At 42.7% G+C, this 17299-nt stretch overlaps 1 protein-coding gene and 1 long non-coding RNA gene across 2 annotated transcripts in view; one reads left to right on the top strand and one right to left on the bottom strand.

Annotated features, from left to right (window-relative positions):
* LOC102484969 (uncharacterized) overlaps positions 1-7908 on the top strand; it is a 9425-nt gene extending 1517 nt beyond the window's left edge. The window contains exons 3-5 of the long non-coding RNA XR_336285.2: positions 1036-1262; positions 3603-3698; positions 5570-7908. This is a non-coding gene — a long non-coding RNA (uncharacterized LOC102484969). The remainder of the gene's footprint in view (positions 1-1035; positions 1263-3602; positions 3699-5569) is intronic.
* Positions 1-17299, bottom strand: part of FAM149A (family with sequence similarity 149 member A) — a 63590-nt gene that overhangs the window by 35869 nt on the left and 10422 nt on the right.

Raw genomic sequence — 17299 nt, 5'->3', positions numbered from 1 at the left:
CCGCCCGCGCCGCCCCCCTCCCCGCCTCTCCCCCTGGCCGCCGAGGCCTTCGCTGGGGTCGGACTGGGCGGGGCGGCGGGTCCGAAGGGCCCCCTCCTTCTAATCCGGGCCAGTGCTCCCGTCCCCACCCATCCCCGCCCTCCCCTCCGTCCACTTGCCACTTGCTCAGGGGCCTGACCTCTAGCAAAGCCCAGGATCCCCTCTTTCCTGGCTGGGGGCCAGCTTCCATAGCCAGTGCTCGGAGCTGTGGCTGCTCGCAGGGATTTAACTCCAGGGGAAAGACAGAGTACTAGAAAACGATTGCACCTATGCTCCTACCCCAGAAGCTCCACTGCAAGATCCATTATGCGACCGGCAATGCTCTAGGTGTAACCACGCACACCCAGATTATAGCCTTTGGCCACCGGTCCCTGCATCTGCGAGCAGAGCCTTGATGTCACATGCCTGGTTTGCTAGAACCATTCCACACGCTTACAGTTTGGCTTATGATCACGTGCTTGTTTCCATTTGAGAGTCCCATACCAGGCCCAGCGAAGCACGACTGGAAACCAGAGATGGTGAAATGACCAAGCCATCGTTTTCATAAACTGAAAGAGGCAGGAGTGAGTTAGCTGAGGTAAAACACATCTTCCAAGCCGGGTATCAAAGCGTGGGCACCGCACGTGGCACTGCCTTTCCTGAGCCAAGGTAGGGTTTTGTTTGTTTGTTTTTAGAATTATTTATCCAGTTTTATTATTTTTATTTTTAAAAATTTGCTCCAGGGCATGTGCACTCACCAGAGAGAGACAGAGAGAGAAAGAGACAGGGAAAGTGAGAAAGCAAGTCATCAGGTCCGGGACTCCAACCACAGTCAGCCATGTAGGAGTCCAGTGCATTAACCACCACACCACCTGCTGGCCCCTTACCCAAGGGCTTTTAATAATTACAATGAATAAAGTGGACGCAGGTACATTTCCAGCCCTGCCTGCCATACCCACTCTTCTTTGAGATCTGAGGTCATCTAAGTTTGAACAGGCACCTGTTCCTCTCGCACAGTGTCCTGCATTTTTACCTGTAAGCCGTGTCTACCTGATTATTAGTGAAAAACCCAGCTTATGGACAACCTTAACAAGATGGCCACGACCAACAGCAAAAATGCTAATCCATTTCTTGAACTAAGGACACCCGGATCCTCACCGTTTTTACAAACGTAGCCAGCACTCCATACCCTGGAGTTTTGCACCCCCAGATTCAACACCAAGAATACCACAGTTCTGAGATGGGTAAGAGATGACTCTCTGAAACAGAGATGGTGGAGGGGCTTACCTACATTGTTTCTTTTCACTTAGATCTTGTGCTAAGATTACTTATAAATAATGTGGAGATCAAAAGAGTGCAAGAGGGTGTGTGCTGATTATATGCAAACATCATGCCATTACCGAAGGGGCCCGTGCATGCAAAGATGTTGGGATCTGTCCTGGGAATGCCTCACCCAGGGGTGACTGTAATCAGTTTTAGAGTGGGAGGTGATTGTAAATTCTAAAATTAATGAGACCTTAAACCCTGACACATATACACGTGTGCATATATGTGTGACACATGTACACGTGTATGTGTATGTGTGTCTGTGTATCACCTTCTCTATCAGGAAAACTGATGATATCCGAAGTAAACAGATACCTTCTAACACTACTTCTATTGTAAAGGGCTGATGGACGTGACCGAGAAACAAAGAAAGTTAAAAAAGAACATGATCCGAACATATACTGACCGCTTTTCATGTATTATTTTTAAATAGGGGGATACTTCAAAATGTGTGTGGAAAAATTGAATTAATATCAGTTTATTTTGATGTGAAGAAAATTGAAATCTATGAGTAGTTTTATTCATAATAGGCATTTTCCATACACTTTTTGGAGACCTCTGGTGTATTATTTTATATATTATTTAACATCCATGGTAAGTGGGTATAATTATCCTAATTTTACTGATGGAAAAAACAGATGGTAGAGACCTTAAGTTACCTTGTTCAGGGTCACAGAGCTAGTATGTAGTGTGTGTGAGCGTGTGTGTGTGTGTGGAGCTCATGCATGTACACATGTCCTGGGTATCTATTACTGCATAACAAACCTGCAGTAATATTCCCAGGCATCTGTTGGGTTGGTGAAAAGTCATGATGCACTTTGGCACAGAAAAACATAGAAAATATGTCATAATTTTTCCAGTGACCCAATAGTATTACACCTCAAATGTTGTGGATTAATACAGTCATCATTTCCAGGAATTCTGGGGAGACTCGGTTGAGTGAACCTTCTACTCCATGTGCGCCCCCTCAGGGGTATTCAGCTGGAGGCTGGTCTGCTCTGGAGAGTCCGAGAGGGCTTCATTTGTGTGTCTAAACCACCGGATGGAGGGGTGCTGGAAGCCTGGGCTCAGTTCGGCCCTTCCCTCATGGACTCTCAGGACTTCTCCAGCCTGCCCCTCCAGTAAAGTCAGAACTTCTTTTTTTCCCTTCTTTTTCTTCTTTCCTTCCTTCCTTCCTTCCTTCCTTCCTTCCTCCCTCCCTTCCTCCCTCCCTTCCTTCCTTCCTTCCTTCCTTCCTCTTTCTCTCTCTCTCTCTTTTTTATTTTTATCAGAGGGCTCACTAGAAAGAGAAAAATGGAGGGGGGCTCCCCCATGCCCCCCACCATAGGCTGTGGTCACATGCAATTTTTTTTCCTCCATTTCTCTGTCCTATCAGGATTTGGGACATGGCACATACATCAGGCATGCTTTTCAAGCCACCAGGGTGTACGTCTGAAACTGCGGTGGGACAATTCCCGAACATCTTTACAATCCTGTGGTTGACTGAGGTCTGTGAGAAGCCCCTAAATGTTTCTGAAGTCTCAATAAGCTGAACCTCTGATTTCAATGTTATCACTGCTCAGGATTTGATCTTTGAACAGAGGCTGTTTCTTTGTATTCCCAGTGATAATTTCATTTTTGAATCCAAAAAGTCCCAACTCTTACATTTCCTGTGACTTCTGCTCAAAGCCTGAATAGCTCTTTCATTTGTTCATGTATCTCTCCCCTCAAATTTCAAACCCTAAAGCAATATTTTTTTTGCTTAAAAATTAAAGTGACAGGACCAGCCCTATGGCCTAGTGGTTAAGGGAACCAGATCTCACATGGCCAACTACAGTTCAAATCCCAGCCCTGGTGGTTTGAAAAATACACCAGGCATGTGTGCAAACATGCCCAAAATCCTGAAAGGAAGGAGAAATGGAGTAGAAAGGATTGCAGCAGGACCAGTCCCCACTGAGGAGTGCTGCTTTCTCTCTTCCTTTCTCTCTCTTTCCTTTTTTCTGTGCCTCTGATGAGCACACATGCCCCCTGGCAATTATTTAAGAAAAAATTTTAAATGATACCATGTTTTCATTGGGTTGATACAGACCACCTCTGCCTAATAGAAACATCATGTGAACCCACACAATTAAAACGTTCTACTATTAACATCCACAAGGTTAGATAAACAGGGGAAACGCTATTGTATCTAATACACCTAAAATATTATCAATTCTACTTTTTAATCAATATGAAGAGTCATTAACGAAATATTTGAACTTCTCTTTTGGCGTACCAAGTCTCTGAGATTCAGTGCATACTGCACACTTACGGGACGTGTCGTGTCAGAACTGCTTCATTTCCAATGCTCACATACCACCTATGGCTCAACGCTGGTGAGTAGCTAGAGACTGTATAATCTCTCAACTTTCATTTTCGAAGCACTAAACATTTTAGTCTAGCGTAAAGTTGTGAGGCATTTGCGTATGTAAGATTTATATGGCTCTTCTACATACACACTTACTGCTGTTAGTGACCATGAACACCATCAATACACAGCTAAATGCTTAACTGAGGATTAGCTTATCTTTGAAGATATTCTGAAATTTATTTAGGTAGTCAAAAAGATTTCTTACTGAATTCCCAAATTTTTACATTTGGATATGACTTCTAAAAGAAAAACATTTCTGTTAATATTTATAATGATTAATTTTATGGTCAATTTGCTTGGCCACAGAATGCCTACATATTTGTTTTTTAAAAAGAATTATTTCTATTTTAACTTTAGTTATCATCATTATTTTCCAATTTGATCATAGAGAAACAGAGAGAGTGAGGGAAAATGAAAAAGCAAGCCACCAGATCCAGGACTTGAACCAGAGTCGACCATGTGGGAGTCCAGCGCCTTTAACCACCAAGCCACCTGCGGCCCCCAGTGCCTAGATATTCGATCAAATCAATTTGAGTGATTCTGTAAGAAGGTTTTTGGGTGAGGTGAACATTTCAGTAAACTAAGTAAAGCAAATTATCTTCCCTACTGGGGGCGGGCCTCAGTAATCTAATCAGTTGAAAGCCTGAATAGAATGAAAACAGAAGAAGGCTAAACATCCTCTGAATAAAAAAGAATTCCTCTCCACCTGACTGCCTTTACACTGGGACATAAACTTTTTTTCTTTCCTTTGGATTCAGATTGAGACCTCAGCTCTCTCTGGGTCTCAAGCCTGCTGGCTGTCAAACTGGAAAGACACCGTTGGCTTCTGCAGGCTCCCAGCTTGATGATTCACTCTGCGGATCTTGGGACTGGTCACCCCTCTAGTCTATGGACTAAATGCTGAAGTAAATGTTTTTATATTTGTAGATGCTTATGTATGGTATATAGATATATACATATCTATATATGTAGACCCCTATGTGTGCTACTTAGGAATATGTATATACCTATAGATAGTACTTAGGTATCTACAAATGTAAAGGTATTTATTTTAAGATATATACACATATATAGCCCATATATATCTATATACAAATATAAAGATAGGTAAACGTCTACATATATGAAGAGATGTATTATGAGGGTTTTGCTCATGTGCTTATGAAGGCTATAACAGACCTATATCTCCTATTGGTTCTCTGAAGAAAGCTAATACAATGTTATTTATACCTAGCGCATATCATTTTTCATCTTTCACTGATTGTTTAAACACTAATTGAGAATCAAAAAAGTATATAATCCTTTTTTTTTTTTTTGAGCTGTTTTTGCTATAGGGCACATGCACTCTCCAGAAAAACAGAGAGAGACAGAGAGACAGAAAGCGAGAAATCACCCCCCGGGAGGATGGCCACACCACAATCCCTTCTCCTCCATTCTTCTCTTGGGATCTTGGGCACACACGCCCGGCGTGAGTTTAAGCCACCAGGTCTGGGACGCGAACCGTGGTTGACTACATGGGAGTCCAGCAACATAGCCCTTACACCAACTTCTGGTTCCTATAATTCTTTGTATATTCTTCTTTGAGTGTTTGACAATCTAATGGGAAGGGCTCTAGAATCAATAATGACATAATTAAGTGAAAGACTTTAATTCCTGAAATGAGACTAGAGTCAACCATGGCATACTACAGAGAATTCATTAGCGTAAAATGAAATGGCATATGTGATTGCTCGCTAAAGATATATCAGTTATATAAAAAATCCCCAAATTTATAAGCAACATTTAACTTCCTTAAAAATTAACCTGATTTTAAATTCTGACTCTGTCTTGTTCTAGGTAGAAAATCCTAAGCTGGTCATTTAATTCTCTGAGGACAAGATGTCTAAAACAACGCTGATATTACTGGCTTCCTTGTAGAGTTGTATGAATTAGGAGTTTTGGAAAAGAGCATATAAACACATAATAAATTATCAATTAGATTATACTCCTTTTCAGCTTTTATACCACTAAGTTACTTAAAACGAGAGTTAGTAAAATTTGGGGAGGGTGTTCACCAGTTAATTTTACTATTGTGCATTATAATATGTGATGATCACATAGATAATCTTTTATATTTATCCAATACAGACAGTTCTTGCTCTGTAAAGGTACCATGAAAACTGAAACTTGTTCATGTCAAGCCTGTCTCTGCTTTGCGAATTCATACATATGCACATTTCCTACTTGCACCATAGAAATCTATCTCCATAGCAATGACCATGACCAGAGTCTAGATCTTGTTTTCAACACTGTCTTAGTCCATTTGGGCTGAGATAACAAAATACCTTAGACTGAGCAATTTATAAACAGTGAAAATATGTATCTCACAGTTCTGGATGCTGGAAGTCCAATCCAACACTGTCTTAGTCCATTTGGGCTGAGATAACAAAATACCTTAAACTGAGCAATTTATAAACAGTGAAAGTGTGTATCTCACAGTTCTGGATGCTGGATGTCCAATCCAACACTGTCTTAGTCCATTTGGGCTGAGATAACAAAATACCTTAGACTGAGCGATTTATAAACAGTGAAAGTGTGTATCTCACAGTTCTGGATGCTGGAAAGTCCAACACCATGATGTCATAGAGTGTCTGGCGAGACCCCTCTGCTTCATAGACCTTGCTTTCTAGCTGCATCTCCACATGGCAGGAAGGACAAGTAAGCCCCCTAATGCTTTTTTTTATAAGGGCACTAATCCCATTCATCAGAGCTCCACCCTCATGACCTAATTACCCTCTGAAGGCCTTACCTCCTAATGCTATATATTTCATTGGAGACAGATTTTAACATGTGAATGGGGGGCATTAACATTCAGACTCTCCAATACCATTCTTCAGTAAAAGGAACCAAGACTTCTTTGAGAAATAAATGATTCCAGGGCTGGAACAGAGAAAATGTAATTCTCCTGAGGAAACTTGCAGTGCCAGAATGTAAGGAAGTGTACAAAATTTAAAAGGAATGGGAGTGTGTCCAAGGGGCACAGGAGTCAACCTGAAATGCCACAAATAGCTGGAGTTGGAGCAATCTGAATAACAAAAGTAAAAAAAAAAATCTTAATCATAATCCAAAGTACAAAATATATATCTGTGAGTCTATACCAATATTAATAAATAAGCCAACAAGTGGAAAAATGGGGAAGAAGAGACAAATCTCCAGCAGAAGAATTCTATGTGAGTCATGTACATCCTCTTCCAGGAAGTGGGCCTTAACTCCTTTTTCTCCCAACCTTGAGTGTGGACAGTATGGAAGCAAGGAGGAGGTGACTTACAGGGGAGAAGTCTGACCAACACCGCCTGACCCAGGTGGTCAGGTTAACATGACAGAGATGAGTCATGCTAACAACACGTACCCTTGAAGTGAGGTACCGAGAGGGTACCTTCATCTCTGTGGTCTTCCCACCAAAACCCACAATCCCAGTCTCATCACGGTAGAAACATAAGACAAAGCACCATGGAAAGATCTTCTGCAAGACACATGACCAGTGTTCCTCCAAAGTGTCACGCTCACTAAGACAAAGACAGTCTGAGAAACTCTGAAGAGATGTGAGACCGAAATGTAATGGGGATTCTGGTTGGGACCCTGGAAGAGAGAGGGGCGGCTGGGGGAAGCTGACTGTGCTGGTTAATTTTAGTTCAGTGGACTTGGAGTAAAGCAGATTACCCTCAGCATGGGCCTCATCCAGTCAGCTGAAGGCCTTAATAGAACTAAGACGGACTTCTCCTCAGCAAAAAAAGGAATTCTTCCAGCAGGCCGCCTTTGGACTGGACTGCACTCCCCGGGTAACCAGCCTTCAGGCTGCAGATTTTGGATTGACCAAGCCTCCACAATCACGTGAGCTTTTTCTTTAAAAATAAATCTCTTTCTTCCTTTCTCTCTGTCTCTGTGCACGCACACACACAGGCACACACACACGTGCACACACGCAGGCATGTACACACATAAATTCTGTTGGTTCTGCTTTTCTGGAGCCCCCTAATACACTGGTGAAGTCACTGGAAATGTGGAGAATTTATGACAGTAAGATAGCGACGTTGGTGCATTCATTGTGACAAATATACCATAGTAATGTAAGATGTTAATGATCGGGAACAACGTATTTGTAAATCTATAGCTGTTTTAAAATAAAATCTACTTCAAACACGCTTGGATTATCCTTCTCCACACTATTAAATACATTTTACAAATTAATTGCTACTTTAAAAGAATATAATGTTTTATTATTTTAAGGTTAAGAGCACAAACATTTGAGAAAATACTGGATAAATTATGAAGTCCACATAGTGTGTGTGAAGAGTATATGAAATTATAGAAAAACACGGAACTAATATATTATTTAACATAAGCCAAAAAAAGACCTGATTGCTTAACTTTAAAGACATTATTTTAAAAGGACTTCAGGAAATTACAATATGATATTAAATAAGGAATTAAATAATAAATTTTATGAAAAATTTCTAGAAATAGCCTATGAAAAGCAAGGTACATTCTAGATTCACTTTGAGATTGAAGCATTTGCATGCAATATTGCCATAGATCCACCAGATGTCGCTGTTTCTCCTCTATTGTCACTTTAAACAATCTTGCCCAGATTTTTAACACCATGTATTGGAGCTTTTTGTTGCTTTGTTTTGTTTTTCAGGATTTAGGATTAACAAAGTCTTCATTCCAGATAAATGGAGAACCTGGTTTAGATAAGAATCACTACTGTGGTGAATATCTGGTATTAGCATGCACAGCTGACAGGTGTCTGATCAGAATCTACCATACCTGTAGCTTTGACAGGTAAATAGGGCCAGAGACCCACACAGGCCCTCCTTCTAAACCACATGTGGCTATTCTTGTACCAAAAAGAAAACCGAGGGCCAACAACATTAAATAATTTACCAATTATAAACAGTTAACTGGTTTACCTAGACTGGTCTAGCCTGACTTCAAAAATTGATTTGTTTTAGAGGTTTTTACCTTAGGGTATATGCGCCCACCACTTAAGTGAGAGAGAGAGAGAGAGAGAGAGAGGGAAAGACAATGAGAGGGAAAGTCCTTTTTATTTTTTAAGTCGACTTCATCTGATAGTACAATAGCTTTCTTCTATTTAGAATATTTGCATGTTTAAACACATCCGTCATTTTAATATTTCTGTATTATATTGAAATAATGTTTGATAAACAGTCTACAGTTGCTACATGCTGCTTAGATTCAGAGAGGATGACATTCGCTTCTTGTAGCAGACTCAGCTGGGGGCTTTGGCCACCCCAGGTCACCTCACTCCAATCAGGAATTGAGAAGACTGGGTTACAACCCTGTGAGGTTACTCTACCTCCAGTTCTTCCTAGCTCCTGAGTGGCTTCTTACTTTCTCCTTCGGCTTTTCTAGTTGCTCTCAGCTGGCGATCAGTCTGAACTCCCCTCATCCACCACTGCCAGAGGGGAACAAAGGAATTTTTGTGCAGTGTATGATAAAAATCACCTCCACCTTTGAGGGGATTCTGCAGTAAAATAAACAGTTCTCCATAATGATTTAATGCACAAATAATTCACTCCTTCTTCATGGAGAAAGAAGGGCTGCTTCCTTCTTCATGGTCAGCGTGGGGGCAAATAGAGACTTCCAACACCAAGAACAAGTGTATGCATTAAAAATGTATCTGGGGACCAGCAGATGGCATAATGGTTACATCCCTGGACTCCCACATAGTTGACCGTGGTTCGAGTCACAGACCTGGAGGCTTAAAACTCACGCCAGGCGCGTGTGCATGCGTGCTTAAAATCCCAAAAGGATCATGGAGGAGAAAGGATTGTGACATGGCCGTCCCCTCTGAGGGGTGATTTCTCACTTTCTGTCTCTCTGTTTCTCTCTGTCTCTCTGGTGAGCACACGAGCTCTATAGCAACAAATAATGATAAACATTCTAATCCTAATCAAACTGAACTTAATATTGACCTTGAACTTATTAAAATCATGAGCTCTGGAGCACAACAGACACATTTCTATTATGCACAGCTCAGCCCTCATTATAAGAACGAAAATGTGGGAACCAGCAGTTAGTGTAATGGCTATGTCGCTGGACTCTCGTGTAGTCGACCGCGGTTCACGTCCCGGACCGGGTGGCTTAAAACTCACGCCAGGCGCGTGTGCGTGTGTGCCCAAGATCCTGAGAGGAGAATGAAGGAGAAGGGATTGCAGAGTGACCCTCCTGGCTGGGGGGTGATTTCTCGCTTTCTGTCTCTCTGTCTCTGTCTGTCTGGTGAGCACACATGCCCTGTAGCGAAAACCTCTCAAAAAAAAAAAAAAAAGAAAAGAAAGAATGAAAATGTGTCATGTGCTAAGGTGCTCCGTAGTTTCACAGAAGGTTCTGTTACTGTTTTTGGCTTGTTTATTTCCTTTTATTTATTACATTTTAGTTGGGTCAAATGTGTGGAGTGGAAAGAGATATGCAAATGGGCTCCTGGGGGCCAGGACAATCCAGCCCAGCGGTGGGGAGGGAGGGATTCTCAGAGAACCACGCAAACGACCGCGTTCACCTCTGAAATAACCGTCCCAGTGCAGCGTCTGTGATGGGCATACTGTCAACTTCGCCATCACAGGATCCCACGCTCCTCTCCGATTAGCCTCAACACATTAGTTGGTACCCACCCAGGCTGGTGAGAGAGATAGCACTTTGTCTCCTGATTCAAATCTAGTCTCTTCTAGAAAGACCCAGACACACCCAGAAATACACAAACACGCCCAGAAATGTTTTTACCAGTTGTCTACGTACCTCTTAGCCCAGAAATCAGCCAAGCTGACAAATACAATTAACCGGCACATTCTCATATGGTAGAGAAGCTGAGAGCGAGGGTAAATTATATCCATTTAGCAAGGAAAGGAGAATGTGGGAAGACGTTTGTTGGGAAAACCAAGTGAATCAATTTACCTTCCTGGTTACGAGGAGCGAGGCTTACTCAAGCTACCCCTCGTAGTGGGTGATACAAACTAGGAAAGGGAGGCCTTTATAATGAAAGGGCTTTATCATGTGGGAATTATTAAGCTAGGGATATTATAAACAAGAGTCCAGAGCCCACAGGCTTCTGGGAAGTGCTGCCCAAACATGAATATGAGGAATAGAAATGGTAGGCTATCAAGAATGGGAGGGGCCAGCAATGGCACAGTGGTTAAGGTGCTGGACTCCCACATGGCCAAGCATGGTTCAAGTCTCAGACCCGGAGGCTTGAAATTCATGCTGGGCGTGTGTGTATGTGTACATGCCCAAAATCCGAGAGGAGAATGGAGGAGGAAGGACTGCTGCATGGCCATCCCCCTGGAGGGTGGTTTCTCACTTTCTCTCTCCAGTGAGTACATGCACCCTATAGCAAAAATCTCTCTCTCAAAAATAAAGAATGGGAACTTCAGGAATGTGAAGGTCATTCAGCCTCCCAGGCCGCTGGGCACAAGCCGCCACCTGGCCTTCTTGGCAGCACGAGTTTATGGGACACAGTGACAGGACCGTGACCATGGACACGGCTCAGCTCCTCACACGCTTCTTTAGCAATCAGCACATTTCACAGCATTTTTATTTTGTGCTGATATCGAATAGATGTAAATAAGAATGATTATGGGCCAGCAGTTGGTGTGATGGTGAAGGCACTGGACTCCCACATAGCCGACTGTGGTTCGAATCTCAGACCTGGCAGCTTGCTTTCTCACTCTCTCTCTCTCTCTCTCTGTCTCTCTCTAGTGAGTGTGTGTCCCCTCTAGCAAATTAAAAACATAATAATAATGATAAGTAAAATTAAATAAATAATTCTTTTTAGAAAGAATGATCATTAGATAGTAATGGAGATAAGCATATTTAATTTTCCAAGTTTCCCCCACTGCAACCATATAATGGACCGATCCAGACTGCCAGCTGCTGATTGGGCTCCAAGTGGAATGCTGGGATACGCTGTGGGGTTTGTGGTGGCCACTGGACCCATGGTTACTAGGCAGAGCCCTGCAATGGCTGCAGGGTCGTGGAGGGGCTGCCACCCTCTGAGGATTGACTTTGGGCTGGTCTCGAGGAAGCTGAACACAGTGGTGAGGAGCTGTGGCCCAGTAACCCAAGTCTGCAGTGCACTTTTTTTTTTTTGAGAGGTTTTTGCTATAGGGCGCGTGTGCTCACCAGAAAGACAGAGAGAGACAGAGAGATAGAAAGCGAGAAATCACCCCCCAGGAGGGATGGGCACGCTGCAATCCCTTCTCCTCCATTCTCCTCTCGGGATCCTGGGCACGCACGCACACGCGCCCAGCGTGAGTTTAAGCCACCGAGTCCGGGACGCGAACATGGTTGACTACATGGGAGTCCAGCGACATAGCCATTACGCTAACTGCTGGTCCCCTGTGGTACACTTTTTACAGGCTCCTGGGGAGACGGTGGGGAGTTCACCACTGGGCTGTGTACTGCTAGGCCTCTTGTTTTCATTCAGACTGGGTTTGTTTCTGGGAAGTCGATTTTATGTAAGAAGAGCAAAGCGGCTTGCAGAAATACCGGCTGCATGTACTCAGGAGATAGGCCAGTTTACTGACAAATGTGGTGCTGCCCAGGAGGAGGAGCGTGCAGGGATTAAGTCAGCCTTTCAGAGTGCCAAGGAAGAGCAAGTCTTTCCCCGCCTCCTCTCTGTCAAAGCTTACAGAGAGGCGCGGAGGATCCTTTGCTGCTGAGGAAGAATTCAGTTTCCTGGTTCAGAAAGTGAAGGAAGACAGGGAACCAGCAGTTAGCATAATGGCTATGTCACTGGATTCCCATGTAGTCGACCACGGTTCGAGTCCAGACCCGGTGGGTTAAAACTCACGCCGGGCGCGTGTGTGTGCCCATGTCCAAGATCCCGAGAGGAGAATGGAGGAGAAGGGATTGCGGCATGACCATCCCCCCTGGGGGGTGATTTCTTGCTTTCTCTCTCTCTGTCTCTCTGTGTCTGTCTCGCGAGCGCACGCGCCCTATAGCGAAAATCTCTCCAAACATAAAAAAATAAAGAAAGTGAAGGAATCTCTCCAAAAATAAAAAAATAAAGAAAGTGAAGGAAGACAGACCCACATGGTCCAAAAGAAAGAGGCAATGGCAGAAATGCTAAACTTGCTCAGGTCCCTGGCAGACAGGAGGAGCTCCACATCACAAGGCGCTTTTGCAAAACTGCCCGGAGGCAAAGGACCCAAGGATGGATTTTACCCAGGAGCGAGCCTGGGTCTTAAAAGCACAGCTGTTCCCTCCCCTCCACTCAGGCCAAGCTGCACATTCCCACCTTGACTCTATCATAGGGTCACTGCGGACAGTGGACTCAGAGGCGCCCCCTCCCTGTAGGCTAGAATTCCCACCCATCACCTCCTGGAAACAGCAGCGAGACTTTTCATGACTGATTCTTCCAAATCAAAAGACTGTTGGACTTACGGAAATAACGCCCAGAAATATTGAAACATCTGCATTATATTGCTCATTAGCATGGAGAAAAATGGTATATTTAAGAATGTAATCTTTTATTTAGATTGAAACATTTTGCCAGACAGTATTTTATAAATATATTAATTTTATAAGTTTATGATTTATATTTTATGGCCTTCATAAATATGGCATTATAACTAGAAAAGAAAAATTAGTGATACTTTTAGAAGACTAGTCTTATTCTTTTTGGTGGAGTTTTATTCCCAACTATCCTAAGTAAAAGCAACTTTGTTTCCTAAGAATATATTATTCAAAATAATGAGATAATAGATCTTTTAAATAATGCAGTTATGTGGTATGCTCAGAGAAAAATCGGTGTTCTATTATTACATTGAATAATAGTGGGACCAACAGTTAGCGTAATGGCTATGTCCCTGGACTCCCATGTAGTCGACCGCGGTTCGAGTCCCGGACCCGGTGGCTTAAAACTCAGGCCAGGTGCGTGTGCATGCGTGCCCAAGATTTCAAGAGGAGAATGGAGGGGAAGGGATTGTGGCGTGGCCATCCCCCCTGGGGGTGATTTCTCACTTTCTGTCTCTCTGTCTCTCTCTGTCTGTCTGGCGAGCGCATGCACCCTATAGCAAAAACCTTGCAAAAAAACAAACAAACAAACATTGAATTATTTTGAGGAAGGTTTTTTTAGAATATGTAATAAAAGAATCTTTTTTCAAATGTACTTTTATTGACTAGGACATAATTCCTTAGACTTAGTTTGTCCCAGGAAAAATATCTTTTAACTGCTTTAGAAGTATATTTTAATCCTCATGACAATCTTAAAGAAGTCATCAAAATACTTGGTTCCACATTTGTGTGGATGATATAAATTGAATGCCTGAAATGGGATTTTACATTTTTCACATAATTAGCTACATGGAATTAGATAATGTCTTATCTCCTCTGAGCTTAAGTTTCTTCATCTGTAAAATGAAAATGAAATTTCTGCTTTGTATGTTTGGTTTGGGGATACATGATAATGTCTTTAAAACATGGACGCAGCACTTCGTACCTAGTAGACACTGAAATAGCCGTTATTTCAACAGTTAAGAAGGAGCTTTGTAGAGTAATACACATTTGAGTAATGCTTACATTAATCGGTGAAATAAGCTTATAAAATTGCTAAAACTAGTAAGTGAAGTTGGGACCAGCAGATGGTGTAATGGTTACATTGCTGGACTCCCATGTTGTCAACCATGGTTCAAGTACCAGACTCAGAGGCTTGAAACTCACACCGGACGTGTGTATGTAAATGCCCAAAATCCTGAGAGGAAACTGGAGGAGAAGGGATTGCAGTGTGGCCATCTCCCCGAGGAGTGATTTCTCACTTTCTGTCTCTCTCGCTCCAGCGAGTGCATGTGTCCTATAGCAAAAATCTCTCTAAAGAAAAAAAAAAAAAAAAAAAACCTAGTAAAACAAGTTCTGGCTGCAGTAGACCTGTTCTTGAGAATATGAGAATAGACCTTTTCTTGCAGAACTCCTCCCTGCAAACTAACACAGTAGTTTTGTTGCTAAATTAATGCATACAAAAATTACAGTCCCCGAGGATTTCTTTTTTATGCATTAATTTAGCAATAAAAGTACTGTGTTTATTTGCAGAGGAGTTCATCTCATTCAACATGAACATTTCACATAGATTATGAAGAGTCTTGCATGGGCATGAATGATTTCTAAGACTTAGAAATATTAGGAATTTCAAATAAATGTTGCATTTTAAAATAAATCCTGAGGCCAGCAGGTGACATGGTAGTTAGGGCACCAGATTTCCACATGGTGAACTGTTTATGTCCTGGACCCACTGACTCGAAAAATCATGTAGGTACGTGTGTGTGGTACAAAATCTGGAGAGGAGGATGGAGGAGTGGGGATTGTGGCATGGCCAACCCCTCTGGGGGATGATTTCTCCCTTTCTCAGCCCCCCTTCTCAAACCCCCAGCTCTGAAATGTAATTATTAGCATTAAAAGCATGATGGAAATCATAAGCTTCCACAGGGGGTGTTTGTCCTCTTTCTCCTCGTTATATAGACGTTCCACATTACTGGAAAATAATTTTCAAAGTTATGGTTATAAATTTGGGAAGACAATGATCTCAAAAATACATATATATATACACATATACATAATATGTGTGTGTGTGTTTAGCATATGAAATAATTTAGTTTAACTTAGCTGTCCCTGTCTGAGGACAAAGAGATAGTGTACCCCAAGGAGAAGGGTTGTGGATTGAGCAAGGATGGAGCAGACAAAGCGGGGTCAGGTGTACCTGTGTCTCTGAGGGAGAATGCCACCACCTGGAGCCTTTCTGTGCTTATTCCTGTTACAGGGGAGGCAAAGCCCCAAGCTCCAGGGGTGGAGCTCCTCAGGGTCCTAATGGGCCTCTCTCACCCTCTCCCACCTTCTCCAGCTGATGCTCAGTTTACTGCTAGTTAATGTCGCCCAGCAGTAGTAATTATGCCTTTGTTTAGAGCTTTCGCAGTGTAAGTCCTGCAATGTAAGCACAAAGACTGTATCCACTTTAGATGCTCCCTGAACTTAACCTTAAAAATTCATTTATTAGGAACCAGCAGGTGGCATATTGGCTATGTCGCTTAACTCCCATGTGGTCGACCTCAGTTCGTAATCCCAGACCCAGTGGCTTAAACTCACACCAGGTGCATGTGCGTGCATGCCCAAACTCCTGAGAGGAAAATGGAGGAGAAGGGATTGAGGTGTGTCCATCCCCCCTGGGGGGTGATTTCTCGCTTTCTATCTCTCTGTCTCTCTCTGTTTTTCTGGTGAGCGCACACACCCTGTAGCAAAAAACTCCAAAAACACAAAACAAATTTTGTTTATTAAACAATAGTAGAGAAAGTCTTGGTTTGACTGCTTTTTTGTCATTCCCAAAGACCATCAGCTTCTCCAATGACATTTAACCATTCCAAAGTTTTATTAAGTTTCTGTGCTTTCTGATACACGGCATCATCATTGACTATTTCTACCACTCAAGAAAAAAGGGACAACTTCTGAATATTTTGAATGTATAAGTAAGAAGTGAAAAATTTTCATTTAGCTAATGAATAGTACATAGTGTTTAATGAATGGTGTCTTTTAAGAATTATTTAATTTAATTTATTTTTACTATTATTATGATTATTATTTTAATTTGCTATAGGGCACATATACTCCCCACAGAGAGATACAGGTAGAGAGAGAGAGAGAGAGAGAATGGGAAAGTAAGAAAGCAAATTGCCCAATCCAGGACTCGAACTACAGTCAGCCATGTGGGAGTCCACCATCCTAACCACGATGCCACCTGCCAGCCCCAAAACATGTCTTGCTAAATATGTATCTGTATAATACTATTCACAAGACCATGAAATGTTTAGGAAATGTCTTGGAATTGCTGCTATGGGCTGTAAAATGACGCTGGCTGTCGTTACGTGACACACACACCTGTGCTGAGCTCACTGGGGAGGCAGCGTGCTCTCCGTATGTGGAGGTATGTGGTAGGTATTATAAAGTGGTGTCTGGGCTTTTCCCTAGTGTTTTCACTTTGTTCCTCTTCCAACATTGAGTAATTCCTATCTTTTTCACTATTGCTACAGAAAACAGAAAAAGTACTATATTCTCTACCCACTTCCTTTTTAGAAAAAAAAAAAAGAGTTTATCTCTTCCATGAAGGAAAGAGACAGACAGGTAGGAAAACAGAGAGGCAGAGAGAGAGACAGACAAAGAGCCATGGTACCCTGAGAGCCATCCACACCGAGATCCACCCCCAGCCTCAGTCAGCCCGATCCTGGTCCCCACCTGCCAGGCTTACTCAGGGGAGGTCTCCAGATGAGAACTGGCAACCTTTCCATGTGGGCTTACCTTGCAGAGTCTGTGTTTTACTGGTGCCCCTCCTACACCCAGTTTCTATGTTAAAATAAAACCAAACCCTGCACTTACAAGAGTGGTCTGGATTTTCTGCACAGACCAAAGACAGGAGGAAACTGATATCCAGGAGGGTTTTCCAACCTTGAGAGAAAAGGATGCTGGGGGATGGGGAGATTCTGTGGGCTCAGGCTCGTGTGTACCTCTGAGGAAGGGCCTCTCAGGGAGAGCAGG

Source organism: Tupaia chinensis, unplaced genomic scaffold, assembly GCF_000334495.1.
Source record: "Tupaia chinensis unplaced genomic scaffold, TupChi_1.0 Scaffold000685_1, whole genome shotgun sequence".
Lineage (NCBI taxonomy): Eukaryota > Metazoa > Chordata > Mammalia > Scandentia > Tupaiidae > Tupaia > Tupaia belangeri.
The sequence above is the reverse complement of the archived record's forward strand: the minus strand, read 5'-3'. Positions and strand labels throughout refer to the sequence as shown.